Source organism: Idiotropiscis lumnitzeri, chromosome 6 (assembly GCF_059441095.1).
Source record: "Idiotropiscis lumnitzeri isolate Australia: NSW breed Sydney's pygmy pipehorse chromosome 6, RoL_Ilum_1.0, whole genome shotgun sequence".
Taxonomy (NCBI): Eukaryota; Metazoa; Chordata; class Actinopteri; order Syngnathiformes; family Syngnathidae; genus Idiotropiscis; species Idiotropiscis lumnitzeri.
This window is the reverse complement of record NC_142396.1, coordinates 13,257,842-13,272,388: the sequence shown is the minus strand read 5'-3', so window position 1 is coordinate 13,272,388 and position 14,547 is coordinate 13,257,842. Positions and strand designations below refer to the sequence as shown.

The following is a 14,547-nucleotide window of genomic DNA, read 5'->3' as shown; positions in this document are numbered from 1 at the left end:
CTTAGCAAATATGAAGTGAGTTCTTGCACTCTCCATCAAAGTTTTATGGAAATGTCCTACTTTTTACATAATCTTTTAACGAATAAACAAAAAAACAAATGGTACCTCCTTTCTTCATGCTTGATGGAGGTAAACATCTGGGTTGATATGACGGATGAATAGATCGATAGATAGATATACTTTATCCACAAGAGAAATACATCTCCTGTATTTCCCAACAGTACAGAATGTGAGTCATGCATGTTACCAGTATTACATTCGCGAGTGGGTGGTGGTTGGGAAATGTATGCAAGATGACAATGGCATGAGCATACTGTAATGGATGACTGTGATGACATACCGTATATGTAATATCTAAGTCATAGCCTCCGCATGGGCTACTCTTTCAAAGAGTGTGTTGTTGTAACTGTTGTAGTGCAATAGTGCTTTCCATGAAGTAAAATTTAGGCTTTACATGATCAGGATTATGCGACCAATCAGCAAGTTAAAAAAACAAACAAAAAACAAAATAAAAAAAAAACGATAACCAATCATTGAGCTGATCAGAAAATGGTTTATCAACTTAATTGGTTCCCATAATATCAGGAAATTCTTATTCTGGTATTTCTCTTCTGCCTGTTTGTTTTCAAGTCATCAGTTGTTTTGGCTCAACAAATTGATCCAGGAATACATTTTCTGACTTTGTCATTTAAAAGATGAATTGCTTCTGTTGTACTATAATGGGCGAGCTTTTTTTTTTTCTAAATTTTTTAATCTTCAGTTTTCAACCCAAAAACAGACAACAAAACAACATTTGACAACAGTGACTATTCAGTAGCCAACCCTACTGATGCACCGCGCCAACAATATGATAAGAAGCACAGCACAGATCTTTGGCTCATCTGATGACAAGCACCTCCTGAGACAATCTTTTGCAGTTTCCATTTAAATATTCACGCTTTCTTGGTTCAACTGTTGTAAACAAGTAAATATGCTTACCAGCTACATCCATATTCTCCAAGCGTGCTCCTTTTTGGGTTGTATTGGAAGCTGGCTGTGTTTGTCCTACATTGTTGATTTTTTTTTTTCTTTTTTTTTGTACAAGATACAAATAAAATGACTTTCAGACTATTTTCTTCAGCCATGTCAATCACAAGCCTGAAGTGAGCGCTATTGCTTTGTGATTGCATTGTCAAGGATGCGCCTAGCAGCACAAAGGCTTTCCACTCACAGAACAAAGTTAAAAACAAATTCGCTTTCTAGTTCAAACATAGACGATGACAGCACAGAACAAGATATATATTTTTTTTTTGCTTTAATGTCTTTTTTCATGGCTGTAATAAATGACATCATAGATTGATCGGCAACTAATGACATTAGAGCTGATCACGTATTTTGTATAAAATGCAAAATATTGGCCGATCAGATGGATATAAAGTCTAGCTCAACCTCTCCTCCGACTTGTCCACAAAGACGCAGGCACAAACACACATGCACACAACACAATTTTCAAAATAATGCATTGTGTATATTCACATTACTTAAATCTCCATTTCCTGAGCCGTTTTCTTCACATGGGTGCTCTGGAGCCTATCCCACTGTCTTCGGGCAGTAGGCGAGTACACCTCTGACTGGTTGCCACCCAATCGCAGGGCACACAAAGACGAATAACAACTCGTGCTCACACACTTACAGAGGTGCAATGTTCAATCAACCTGCCATGCATGGTTTTTGGAATGCGGTAGGAAACCGGACTACCCGGAGAAAACCCACGCAGGCACGGGGAGAACAAGCAAAACAGGAAGCCCAGAACCGGAATCGGTCACTGCACCACCTCAATATCATATACACATCACTCTGGTTGTAATTTGTGTAGAACTGTATGACATCAACTTGAAAAAAATGTGTCTATTGTTTTGGTTGCTTTATTTAGCTGCAGTAGATGAGAGGCACAAGCTTAAAACTCATGAGTAGAATACTGTGCGGTACTATCTTTAACAGATTGATGCGAATAATCAAGTACTCGTTTCCTTGAAACCACTCAGCATTTATAGTTTAATCTGGTGCAAATCTGATTTAGTCTGAGTGTTTATTGCTGCAAAAGATGATAGAAGCTAAGTCAGATGGCTAATGAAAGCAACAAGGCATCTTCTGCATTCAGATGCTATTCAAGCACTGTCAATAAGTAAATGGTTGAATGCGTTTGCTTATCGCTGCTTGGCTTTCAGATTGACAGCACTGAGGGTGTGTGAGGCGTGTGTCCCAGGCTGATTGCAGGGAACCAATCCAGTGCAGGTTGTGTCTGTGATGCGGGGGCAGATGCTTACCAGACGGACGCACCGCTTGCCTGCCGTCAGCTGTTCCCTGCTGCACATGCACAGTGCGTGTGTGTGCGTATTGGGGGTGGTGCGCGTTTTCAATCAAACCATTCATCACCGACCCTCATAGACAGCAGGAGAGAATTTGGGAAGAAAAAAAAAAGTTCACAAGGCGCATGTGCGTAGTCACATGGTTGTGTATCTGAGACGTATGTATACACATTAGCCAGTGTGGATTTTATTAATGATGTGTGTTGGAGGCCCTCGCATCTGTGCTTATGTGTTGGTCAATAGCCTGGAGCCATGCTGCTGCCATCCTCCCATTACCTCTGGCACAAAACAAAAGATGGATCAGAGTGGTGAGAATGCAGTGTGGGCGTGAGCCTCACAGAGGAGGTGGCAAAGGGGAAAATTAGCTGCTGTTTTAAAAGTGGCATCCAGGGGGTGAGATATGTAAAGCAGGTGGTTAAGTTGAATGTAGAAATAGAAGATGGGAGTATGTTACATTTATTGAGCTGTTTTTTTGTTTGGATTTTGAAAAAACGACTTCCCCTGAATCTTAAAATGTCTGCGCATTGCATATTAAAAAAAACCTGAAAACACATCAGTGACCTTTCATGTATGATTAATATCCACCTTGAGTACATTAGAATAATGTGGAATAAAATACAATACCTTGACTGTCATTGCTCTGAAGTGGGTTTTGTGGATAATGAACAATAAAGCAGAGTTTGATTTAAAGTGTAGCTTGCCACTGCTGTGTCCTCACTGAGGATAAAAGATGCACACATATTTGCAACTTCCTGTGCAGAAATATTGGATAGAATCAGATGGCTGCATTGTTTGTTTGGTCATGGGGGTGGCTTCATGCTTGTGCACTAGGCGGTAAGGATTTGTTTCCCTATAAGATCTTATGTTGGATGTAAATCGGCCCATTATTCACAATGTGAATGTCCGTTTACCCGCTATGTTTAATGTTACTATGGAAAACAACTGACAATCCCATTTCAAAGCAAAATTAGGATATTGTCTTATCAATGCATACTTATTTTTTTCAAGTTAATAATTGAACCACTAATGTCCGTAATAAGTGACAATCAAAAGATATTCTTTGTCAGCATACATGGATAGCACACAACACAAAGTGGAACCATCACCATTATGACCTTTAAACTCATCTACACTCTAAAAAAGGATTGGTTAGATTAACCAAAAAAATGACCAATCTAGTTGGTAGTTATGTGTCCGACTGATCTTTTGGTTAAAACAACCAATTGAGAATTGATAGCGTTTTTAACCAATGTTTATTGGTTATAGGTTCCAACCAATACACGTCAGTCCTTTTGACCAAGATATTGGTTAATTTGTGCACACGCAACCAAAATAAATTGGTTGGACTGGAACCATCTATATTGGTTCATAATGACTATTTTAATTGGTTAAAATTGTACCATTATTAATCGGTACTGCAGGCTTGGAATTTAACACTGGTATCTGGAATAAAATAATGAGCAAGTTTAAAGCACCAATGCAGTTCAGTTTAATTAAAAAAAAACAATACACTATATATTACAATGCATACATAAAATACATTACAGTATACAAAATATTTAGTACAGCATTTGGAACAGTTAATGCAGTGATAACAAAACACAAGTTACAATTGCCAGTCCTTCCCTATGGAATGAGCTTCCATTAAATGCTAGGTGAGCCCCCTCCCTGTCCACTTTTAAAACACATTTGAAGACAAATTTTTATTCTTTAGTTTTCGACTCGACATGAGACTGTCGTTGTTCTTCTGGTATCCATTGTATATGCGTTTATGTCTTTTAATTTGTGTGCTAATTTCCCACAAATTAATATTACAAGATAAGATAAGATGTCCTTTATTAGTCCCACAATGGGGAAATTTGAGGTGTTACAGCAGCAAAGATATAGATCACACAGAGTCGGCGGCGTAATGTAGCCGTTAATGTATAACATTAGCAGCAGACATTCAGAAAAAGCATGCAAATATACACAGTATAAACGTATCTAAGTGTAAGGAAACACTCCTAATGTTTGTCCATTATACGGAGGGGGAAACGCTGTAATGATAAAAACTACTGAATGATTGAAAATACTGCAATCATAAAAATATTGCAATGATAAAAGTACTGTAATGGTAAGAGTACTGAAATGATAGAAAAGTACTGCATGATAGAAAATACTGCAATGGTAAAAGTACTGTAATAGTAAAAGTACTGCAACGATAGAAAAATACTGCAATGGTGAAAGTACTGCAATGGTAAAAGTACTGCAATGGTAAAAGTACTGCAATGGTAAAAGTACTGTAATAGTAAAAGTACCGCAATGATAGAAAAATACTGCAATGATAAAAGTACTGCAATGATAAAAGTACTGTAATAGTGAACGTCCTGCAGTGGTAGAAATACTACAGTGATAGAAGTATTGTAATAAGAATACTGTAATGGTAAACAAAATACATCATTGGTCAATATTTAAGTACACCCTTGGCTGAAAGTACAGTAGTAGTTAATATTGCATCCTAGGACTGCACAATTGCACTAATGCCCTCCCGTTTGTAGGCCTGACCCAATGTTCTTGTTAAAAAGTCTGACAGCAGTTGGCAGGAAGGAGCACCACATCGAAAGCGCTTTTTTTTTTTTTTACAGCTCCAGCTGTTGAGAAATGCGCTATATAAATAAAGCTGTATTGTATTTTGTTTTGATAATTAGTTCTCGAGTCCCAGGAGTTAAGACATCAGAGGGTGTGGCGATGCCATACACACGCACCTCTGAAGAAACATCCACACATCAGCAGCTTCTGTTGGGTATTCCACATCATATCCAATTTTGATAAGAGAGTCCAACTGGTAAACTCGTCATAAAAGGAGGTAGAAAATATTTGTTGACAAGACTGTGGTCCCAGAGGCAACTATTTGGGCTGGCATGTGACCCTTCTCTTCGCACATTCCTCCATCCATTCCCTTTGACAGGCAAGGAGGTCTGTTCCAGGCTGGAATGAGAATAGAAAAATACAGTTTATTGTACAAACGGTTATTTTAGTTAATGAAAACTAACAAACTAACTAAAACAATAATTGAAAAAACATTCCGTTAGCTCGGTCAGCATTTAACAAATGTTTGCAATATGAACTCTACTTCTGGAATGTGTGCATGCATGCATCTTGGTAACACAAATAGACCTTGACCATTGTCATTGTTAAAATGTGAAACCTGAAAGATTTCTTTATGGCACTTAAAACAAATATAACCCATGCTTTACACCAACTCTATACATGTACTGTCCAAAAGTAATGTCACACCTTCAGAAAGTATTGTAGTTTTTGGATGAACTTGGCCCGTGGAACCATTTTGGGAAACATGTCTTTCACCAGATCATCTGTAAGACATGAAAAAACTCTCCTTGTAAATTTCTTCCTCTGAAAATAAACAAAGCGAATATATTATCACACAGTCCTTGTACATGACATTATGCTTTTGATACTGTACCTTTTTAATGGAGATTCAAGCGTCACACACCAAGCACTAATACCGAGAAATAAAAAAACAAATAAAACCCATGCTTTACACCAACTCTATACATGTACTGTCCAAAAGTAATGTCACACCTTCAGAAAGTATTGTAGTTTTTGGATGAACTTGGCCCGTGGAACCACTTTGGGAAACATGTCTTTCACCAGATCATCAGTCAGACATGAAAAAACTCTCCTTGTCAATTTCTTCCTCTGAAAAAGAACAAAACTAATATATTATCACACAGTACTTATACATGACATTATGCTTTTGATACTATACCTTTTTAATGGAGATTCAAGCATCACACACCAAGCACTAATACCTAGAAATAAACAAATGTATTATTTTCTCGGCAGTGCATATACACACTACAAACTTATATCATTCAGTGTTTCCCCCAGGTTTACTGGTTTGGAAGTGAGGGGAATTGTAGAACACAAATCAGCGCAGGGTATCTTATGAAGAAGGTGTCGGTCCTCCTCCAAAACAAGCAGCTTGACCACGTCGACATTGCCAATATGCTAAGTTAATGTTGTGGGCTTCAACGTTGTTGATAACCACACGCACTTCTAATACATTGATATCGCGGGTGTACTAGCTTTATTTGAATACAATTTCTTGGCAGTATACGACAATAGCCTTATGTGTTTTTTTTCCTGACCGTTCTCACGAAAGTAAACATTGCTCAGTTGACGAAAAACATTGGAAACGCCATTACCGTCGTTTAATGGCGGGCGTTTTCACATTTTCAAAACCAGCGCAGCAAACATTCTCCGAATGGCTAGAATGAGAGTGACAACAAAGACTTACCGTGAGAATACAATTACATTTCAGGGACTCGCCGTTACAGGTTGTGTTCAGGACTAGGCATGTATTGCCGTGCGGATGTTAACAGTTACTCTTCGTCCGACGCTGACTGCCGGACGCCATATACAGCATGTAACAGCTCGAAGTCTCTTTCGTCCGCTCCCGCCTTTCGTCTTCTTCACTTCCTTTTGTGCCAACGACACGAAACAGCGCCAGCTTCCAATGGTGGCCAAACACATTTCTAACATTTTACCTATGCAAACACTATTGTGTAAAGCGATTCAAACACTGGTTAACATTTGCGACATTTAAAATAAGGGTTTTGACTGCTCAGATGTAATTAATTTCAAGTGCTATACATACGTAAATTAAACAGTATTAAACACTTGTCTGATGTTTATCTCGGAGCGCATGCCATTTGGAGAGCCCCGCGAATACAAGCGGAAGTACAAGCATTAAAAACAGTCTCCATACTCACCCTTGAATCTTTCCACGTAGTTTTCTAACCCCCACTCCTGTAGCGTCTCGATCCAAAAGTCAAAATGGAAGCTTGCGATGAGCGACAACGTGGTTTGTGAAATGCAACGCCAGACTATTTATGTCTAAATTAATGACATAAATGCCACCAATATTTCTTGTTGGCTCATAGAGATAATATAATTTAAATTAACATAAATAAATTGTGAATTAATATATACTCGTTCAGTAGGTCTATATCTGACGCACACTACACACTGTGTAGCAAAACAGTTGGGCTAGTGAAGTGTTATTTCTGTAACCAAATTCATTGGTTGTTTGGATAACCAATGTATTTGGTGTGCTTATAAACAACCAGATTGGTCATTGACCGCCCAATCTATTGGTTAATCGAACGAAAATAAGCTTAACCAAATAGATTGGTAGTTTTTTTAACCAATCCTTTTTTAGAGTGTACTCAAGCCATCTTGTCATAATGTTATCCAGGGACTAAATGAAATGTGTTAGACATTATATAAGACCCTAATAATCAAAGTAATTGTTCAAAAAATAGAAATTGTGGTTGGATTTGAATTCTCTTGGTTTGTGAATGTAACCTGACCTCACGACTGACCTTTTTGTGCTCAACACTGCACTATCCATGCCCAGGAAGTAACTCTTCATTTTCGGTATATAGCAACCAGATTTCCTGTCTGAAGTTCACACACACACACGCACACGCCCACACCCAGACACATGTCCACACACACACTTCCACATTTGTACAGAAACCTGCAGGCAACCAAGCACACTTATGGCAAGGTTGAAATCTGGAAGCACTTGGTACTCTTCCGGTCATTACTTACCTTGTAGTGTAATGAGGCCTACTACATAGCCTCAAATAATTTTGTGTGCGAGTGTTGGTTACTAGTGTATGTGGCACACAATCAAGGATGAGTGAGTGGGGCATTTAGTTTCGAAAGGGTTACTAGCAAGCGACAGTGCGATAGAACATCAAAGGTCGAACGCATTCCATTTCTGGATTCTCGTATGATATTTTGAGGAATTTCAGACATTTACCATCGGAAATGTCATTATAAATAGTGCGTGCCATGGTCAAAAAGTCCACGTCATATGTACAGTATGTAATTAGACTACTGTAAAATAACATTTTTGGTGTAAACATGATAACTACTTTAAATAAGGAAGTATCAAAAAAGGCACTTTGATGCTTCATGCCATCCTTTGGGAGCACGGCATTCGTTTGAATTAAGCGCCACAAAAAAAACATCAGGTTGTCAAAGATAAAGCAAATTATTCTATCTTAACAAAGGTCTGATGAGTTATGGGTAGGTCTGGCGAGGCGCAATATGAGTCCCGGCAACATGGTGTTTGACTTTTGAAGCTTAGTTTGCCATATTTTGGTTGAAATCTGAATTGTATGAACGTTTGCGACTGTTTTACTGAAATGTAATGTGGTATGAAGAAAGACAAGAAATGGGAACAGTCATGTGAAGACTGAAAATGGAGAATGTCAGAAAAAGGTCACTTGACTCATTGTCATTGTATTTTTTTTAATTTTTTACATAGCTCACAAGCTGTGTTCCTTTGTGGGAGTTCACAGGTTTTGCTTGGAGGACCAAGAGTACTTAATAAAAATTATCACAGTGCTTAAACAATAATTATTCTGCCAGTGTGGTCGTGTTTGCATATCCTCTCCTGGGCCAATTTGTGTGTGCAGTTCAGCCTGAAATTTAAAGCATATGATGACACGCCGCCAACGCCTGATTTTCCTCTCAGACCAATCAATTCTTCATCATCTCTCGCTGAGCCTCTCGTATCACACGGCCCTCTCTTTCTTAGAGGGGGTTGGTTAGCGTGGCGTTCCCCATCTTCTGTGCACTATGGCCAGCAGCAGTATCCAGGGGCAGCAGATGAGTGTGGCCATTGGCTTCCGCCCCTCTTGCTGGCCCTCCCCTCGTCTCACACAATGGGACTGATTGTCCGTGTGACACACACGCACAGAAGGGGGGCTTTGCTCTGCTTGTGGGCTGACTGGCGCTCTCCCACCATATGCCCCATCTCCACTGGAATGTGATTATCCTCCGTCGCTGTGGAGAGGAAGGCAGAGCAGTGCGAGAAGCATAAAGGAAAAGAGAGTGAGAGAGAGAGAGAGAGAGAGAGCAAGATGAGAGGTTGAGCTGACGGGTGAGTCAGTGTCACTGAGCCAGCAAGTGAGAGGTGGGAGCGACGGAAGGAAGGGAGGATGCGTGCAACGCAGCCAGTCAGCAGCGTAACAGCAGCCTGAACCTGCCCGCCGGCTCTGGAAGCGTCGTAACAGAGAAGGGGGAGCCTTTATTTAGGGTGGGAGTACGTTTTGCTGAACCCGACTCGTGTGACTGGACACAATCTCCACTCAGGTTAGTGCTTCCTACCGGCATGCACATTGCAGCCATGGGGCGTTGGGCTGAGTGGGTTGACATATCAAGTGGTGCTGCAACAGAAAGGTGTTGCCTGTGCAGCACACGCGCACAGAACTGAAGAGGTCCTTTCCTGAGACTGCCGTTTCATGCAGAAGCGGACGCATGTCTTGTGTGTATGCTTTAAGGTGTTGTCAGATGCGCATCTCAGCTGTAGGGAAATGTGCTAAACATCTGCAACACACACACACAATACATACATTCTTTTCCACTTGAGAGGCTGCTGCCGTTTTCGCATCGGCCGCTGCTGTCCTGCGTAAGCTGTGGGAAAATATGCACTCTCAAATGTGTTGATACTGTCACTTACATGTCTGTGTCTGTGTGTGTGTTCAATGTAGCCTGCTGTTGCTGAGCTGACTACGGACTTATTTAAAGTCACCTTGTCATTACTGATGTAATACGACCTCTTGATGGTTGCAATAGTTCTGGAATGGGATGTTTTCAGATAAATGCATGCTTAATTTGCTTTTGTCTATTAGAATCATTTAAAGAAACTTGTTTGCTTTAATGCACTTTTTATAACTCCAGTATCATGTTGTTGGTCCACTGGTATAATGTGGAGAGTGGTGTCCGTCATTGCCATGGCAACTACGGATCACCTGTTTAACAGTAGATTTATCACTACCAGACCGAACAGCTGCTATGTCGCGTTAGCACCTCCATAGAAACAGGATTGTGAGTGTGTGTCTTGGATATAAACGAGTTTGCAGCTATAACAAATTTCAAGGAGTTGGTATTTTCCATCCACAAGAGGTTTCCTCTGAAACCACTAGCTGCTTGTAGCGAATGCCAGGCTTGTAACAGCCGTTCAACTACTTTTCAAAGGCAAATGAATTAGCACACCTAACTTTGATGCTAAAAGCCTGATACAGTTGCAGTTGCTCCTGATCCATTTTGAGCAAAACAGGTTAACTCAAATGTGCCGTTTTAGCAGACAAACTCATTACAGCAATCTCTCATTTTTTTGTGGGCAATGGGCACCAGAATCCCCGCAAGAGGTGAAAAACCGCAAAGTTGAGGTTGTCATTTTTTACAATAATCATCATTTAGAATTTTTATTTTTGAAATGTTTATTTTAAGGGTGATATATGCCTCTATTATGCATTTTATATTCAACTTTAAACATTAGGAATGAAATACAAAAGACAATCATATTTACAGCCACTACAGGAGTTATATTTTATTTTATCAGTCATCTCAGATTTAATGCGTTTCCACTTACCCCCCTGCAATGTGCTGAAATACGCCTGGTTGCGAAACACTGCTTTAGAGAGCCTAATCCAAAGCAGTGTTGAGGGGCCAGAATTGATTCTGATGCTCGACAAGTTGTGAAGCTTTTTATTTCCCCAACGGGAACAAGGTTAGGAGGCCTCACTGTAGGAGTTGGCCCCTTAAGCATTCAACAAAATGTTTATCTTTTTCACTTCTTCTTTTAAAATTGTTTGAGCCGATGCTTGTTGTCAACAGTTCTTGTTACAGTAAAATATTTTGCCTTGAGTCCCTGTCAATTTTTCCGTCATATAACTATGGTATGCCCTTTTTTGATGACTATACATCAGCAATTACGGTCATGCTTTTGAGAAAAACGGGCGGGGGACTGACCATCAAAAAAGGGTCAAGTGCCCAGCTCTTGATTATGTACTGCATGTATGTAGGCATACGTGCAAGTGCAGCTTTATATATGTGTGGGTTATGTGTTTACTTCTTTTCTTGTTGGGACATATTCCATGGATGATATATTGTATTCATAGGAAAATAAAATCTGAAAGTCAAAATAAAAGAACCCGAGGTAGGGCGAGAAGTTCTTTATGATTACAATGCTTTAGTTTTTCTTCTTGTTTTAAATCTTTTTACTTCCTAATAACATATTTCAGTTTTCGATTTCAGTAGGTAAACAATCATACACATGTTGTACCACCAATAAAAGAGCGTGATTTCCTGTGCTGGTGCGACCCACTTGAAAAAGTTGGTAGCACTTGTGCTACCAGTGCAAAAGTTGTTGTTGAGCCCTTGTTGGGTTGCAGGAAAGTTTGTCATTTTGATGAGCCATGTGAAGTAGCTGCTTATTAGTCTCGTATCTTCTATGGAGATCACTCACCGAAATGGACATGTGGTATTAAGTAAAATGTGTGCATTATAAAAAGAGAACATGTTTCTCAAGTGAAATTAAAAAGAGGAAGAAGAAGGCAGCCCGTTCGCAGTGAATCGTAATATAAAGCTGATGTCTCAGCAGCTATGCGTGTGAGCTGTCATCACCTCATTTCATGACCACTTTATTTTCCTCCTTTTTACCACTGTAATTTGTGAGATTTTTGTTTTTGTTGTGCCCTTCGTCTTCCTTGTACTGTAAAGGCCGAAGTAAAAATACAATTCTTTGTCCTGCCCTACGCAAAGGCACTGGGTGCCTTTTTTTGGCAGTAAGTCAAATTACTGTGTTGTCCTCCTCTCCTTTGTACTGCGGTTTGTCTTTCTGCTGAGCTCCCATGGCATCAACCAGAAATGCTGATTCTGTTTGACACCTTATTCTCCCCACGAGGTGTCAGATGAAGTGTGGTGTGGGTATGTGCACGCAATTTTGTTATTTGTGTGTTTGAGTCAGACAGATTTTGAGACATTGAATAGCATTTTTTTTAAACCACATACCATAATATTCAATTCCTCATGGCCACGTAGTGCAAGAAGCAACACAGCATAGCTCGTCCATGCCAAGATTTTTCTGATATCAAATTGTAGTATGCCAATACAGTTGTACACAATTAATCACAATTAATCGATTATTTAAATAGTTGTCGATTAAATTGTTTATCACTTATTTTTGATGAATCATTTGATTTTGACACCTCTACTGTAACTGTTATGTATACTGTCTGATGGTATTAAAGTAAATTACGCTTCACAATTTAAGGCAGGCCTGAATAAAAGCCATCTGTTCTTACTTCCATTTTAACTTGCTGCTTTCTAGTAAGTAAAATGGTATTCATTCATTTTTATACATCTATAACTCTCAGCATGTCGTTGCTTCAGGCTCGGCTTTCAGCAGAAGGCTATTTTGCGCATTCCAATTCAATGCTGAGAATGTGGGCTCCAGAGCCTCTAGTCAGAGAAGCTCATTCATACTCAACACAAGAATCCTGCCGGACACAATGATCTAGTTTGAGTTCTTTCTGTGCCCTTTGATGAGACACAATATTCACCATTTACTTCATGCATTATGCATCAAGTGAAATCTGATTAGTGCTCATAAATCACTATCCCTCATTTGCAATTCAGCATCATTGACAAAATTCAGACATAAAGTATGCAGGAACTTTGCTTACTGTGACAGTGTACGATTAGGTATTTATCCAAATCACGATTCTTTGGATGTTAACAATATACATGCAGTTCTCAACATAATGTTTAATAGGCAGAAACCTAATCTATATCACTTCAGTGATGTGTGTTAAAGATATGTGAAATGTGTTGTTTTCCGTCACTTATTGTTGTGAGAAAGTCAGTTAAGAATGTCGAAGTCATAAGATACGATGCGGCAACTCGTCGTCATCATTTTAACACAGAGGTGTATGTGGGGAAGAAAGTCCGAGTCACTCAGTAAACATCTGTTTAGTATCAGTCCCTGTCAACAAGATATGATTATTTACACCAGTGGTCCCTAACCTTTTTCCTGCTGCTGGCCGCTTCATACAAGTCCATAACCTTTGCGGACCAACAACCCAGGGGGGTGAATGATTGTGCAGGTATTGGTTGCATAATAAGATTGCTTCAATAACAAATGCAAATCCACTGTGTATTCTTATGTACCTTAATATGGCCACATTTGTAACTCAACAGACACCATAGAACAACTATAAGGTGCATAAATGAGAAACACAAAAACTAGGGTGTTTTGTAGATATTAAAAAAAAAAATTGCATAGCCATATGTTTATGTAAATGTGTGCCCACACGAGGCACCACAGAACAAGTGTGCCTCGGACCCATCCAAAGTGACTTGTGGCCTGGTACCGGTGGTCGGGGACCAGTGATTTCCACCATGTCCTTATCAACCTTTCACTCCGTTTGTCACATCGGTTTCATGCCTTTTTTTGTCTGCATTGAACTGCGACCATCAACAGATGTGCAATAGATGGAATTTCTCATGAGGTTATTTTTGGAGATGTTTTAAACTCAGGAAGTACTTTTTGCTTCATAGATTGGACTTAGAGGCCTATTCTTGGATGAACATGGAAAAAGGCTTAAAATGGAAATGACTGCATGGAAACTGCTTGAAAGTGAAATTATTCTAGCATTTCATCTAACATTCCATTTCACTTCCACACATATACACTTTGAAGCAATATACCCCAGGCTTGCTCACTACGATTAAGCCCTGTTGTTCATTTATGAGTAGTCTGCTGGGTACCGGTGAGATGTGCTGATTAGACGGACAGTCTATTGATTGACACACTTAGACGCTGCCGCCGGGTGGCTGTGATGTGTTTTCCGCAATATACTGGTAGGTCACAGGAGGATGCGGCATTGGGGTGACAGAAAAGAAGAGGCGCAGCAAAAAGGGGGAAGTATTAATAGAGGCTGCCTACTCATTTGATTAATCTCTTTCTCCTTGCTCACTAATCGGTCAACTACCTCTGTTGTGTATCCCACTGTCATCTTGTATCATGTGTTCCAGTTCAGAAGTTGACAAAATTATAATTTGACCATAGTTGAGTTTTGATAAAATTGAAGGGATGTTATAATAAGAGGTCATAATTGTGTCCAGCACACTTACGGCTCAATGACTGTGTTGAATAAAAGTATGAACGTGTTATAAATGGAACTCGAAATGGTGATGTGTAATTTTGAACAGCAATGAGCAGCTTTCACCAGTAAATTCAATGAATTTAACTTGTCCCAATCCTTCAGTGATCAGTGGTTGTACATTTCCTTGCGCTTGTGTGGGATTTTACGCAATGATTTTTTTTTCCTGT

General features: G+C 39.6%; 1 protein-coding gene and 1 long non-coding RNA gene across 2 annotated transcripts in view; one reads left to right on the top strand and one right to left on the bottom strand.

Moving 5' to 3' along the window:
• Window positions 1–14,547, top strand: part of fgd4a (FYVE, RhoGEF and PH domain containing 4a) — a 47,259-nt gene that overhangs the window by 6,112 nt on the left and 26,600 nt on the right. The gene's annotated exons all lie outside the window — the stretch shown is intronic.
• Window positions 4,969–6,786, bottom strand: LOC148335324 (uncharacterized). The gene is made up of 6 exons (XR_015844157.1): window positions 6,649–6,786; window positions 6,118–6,160; window positions 5,931–6,047; window positions 5,812–5,847; window positions 5,625–5,701; window positions 4,969–5,315 (listed from the first exon to the last, which is right to left on the bottom strand). It is a non-coding gene; the product is annotated as an uncharacterized LOC148335324 (long non-coding RNA).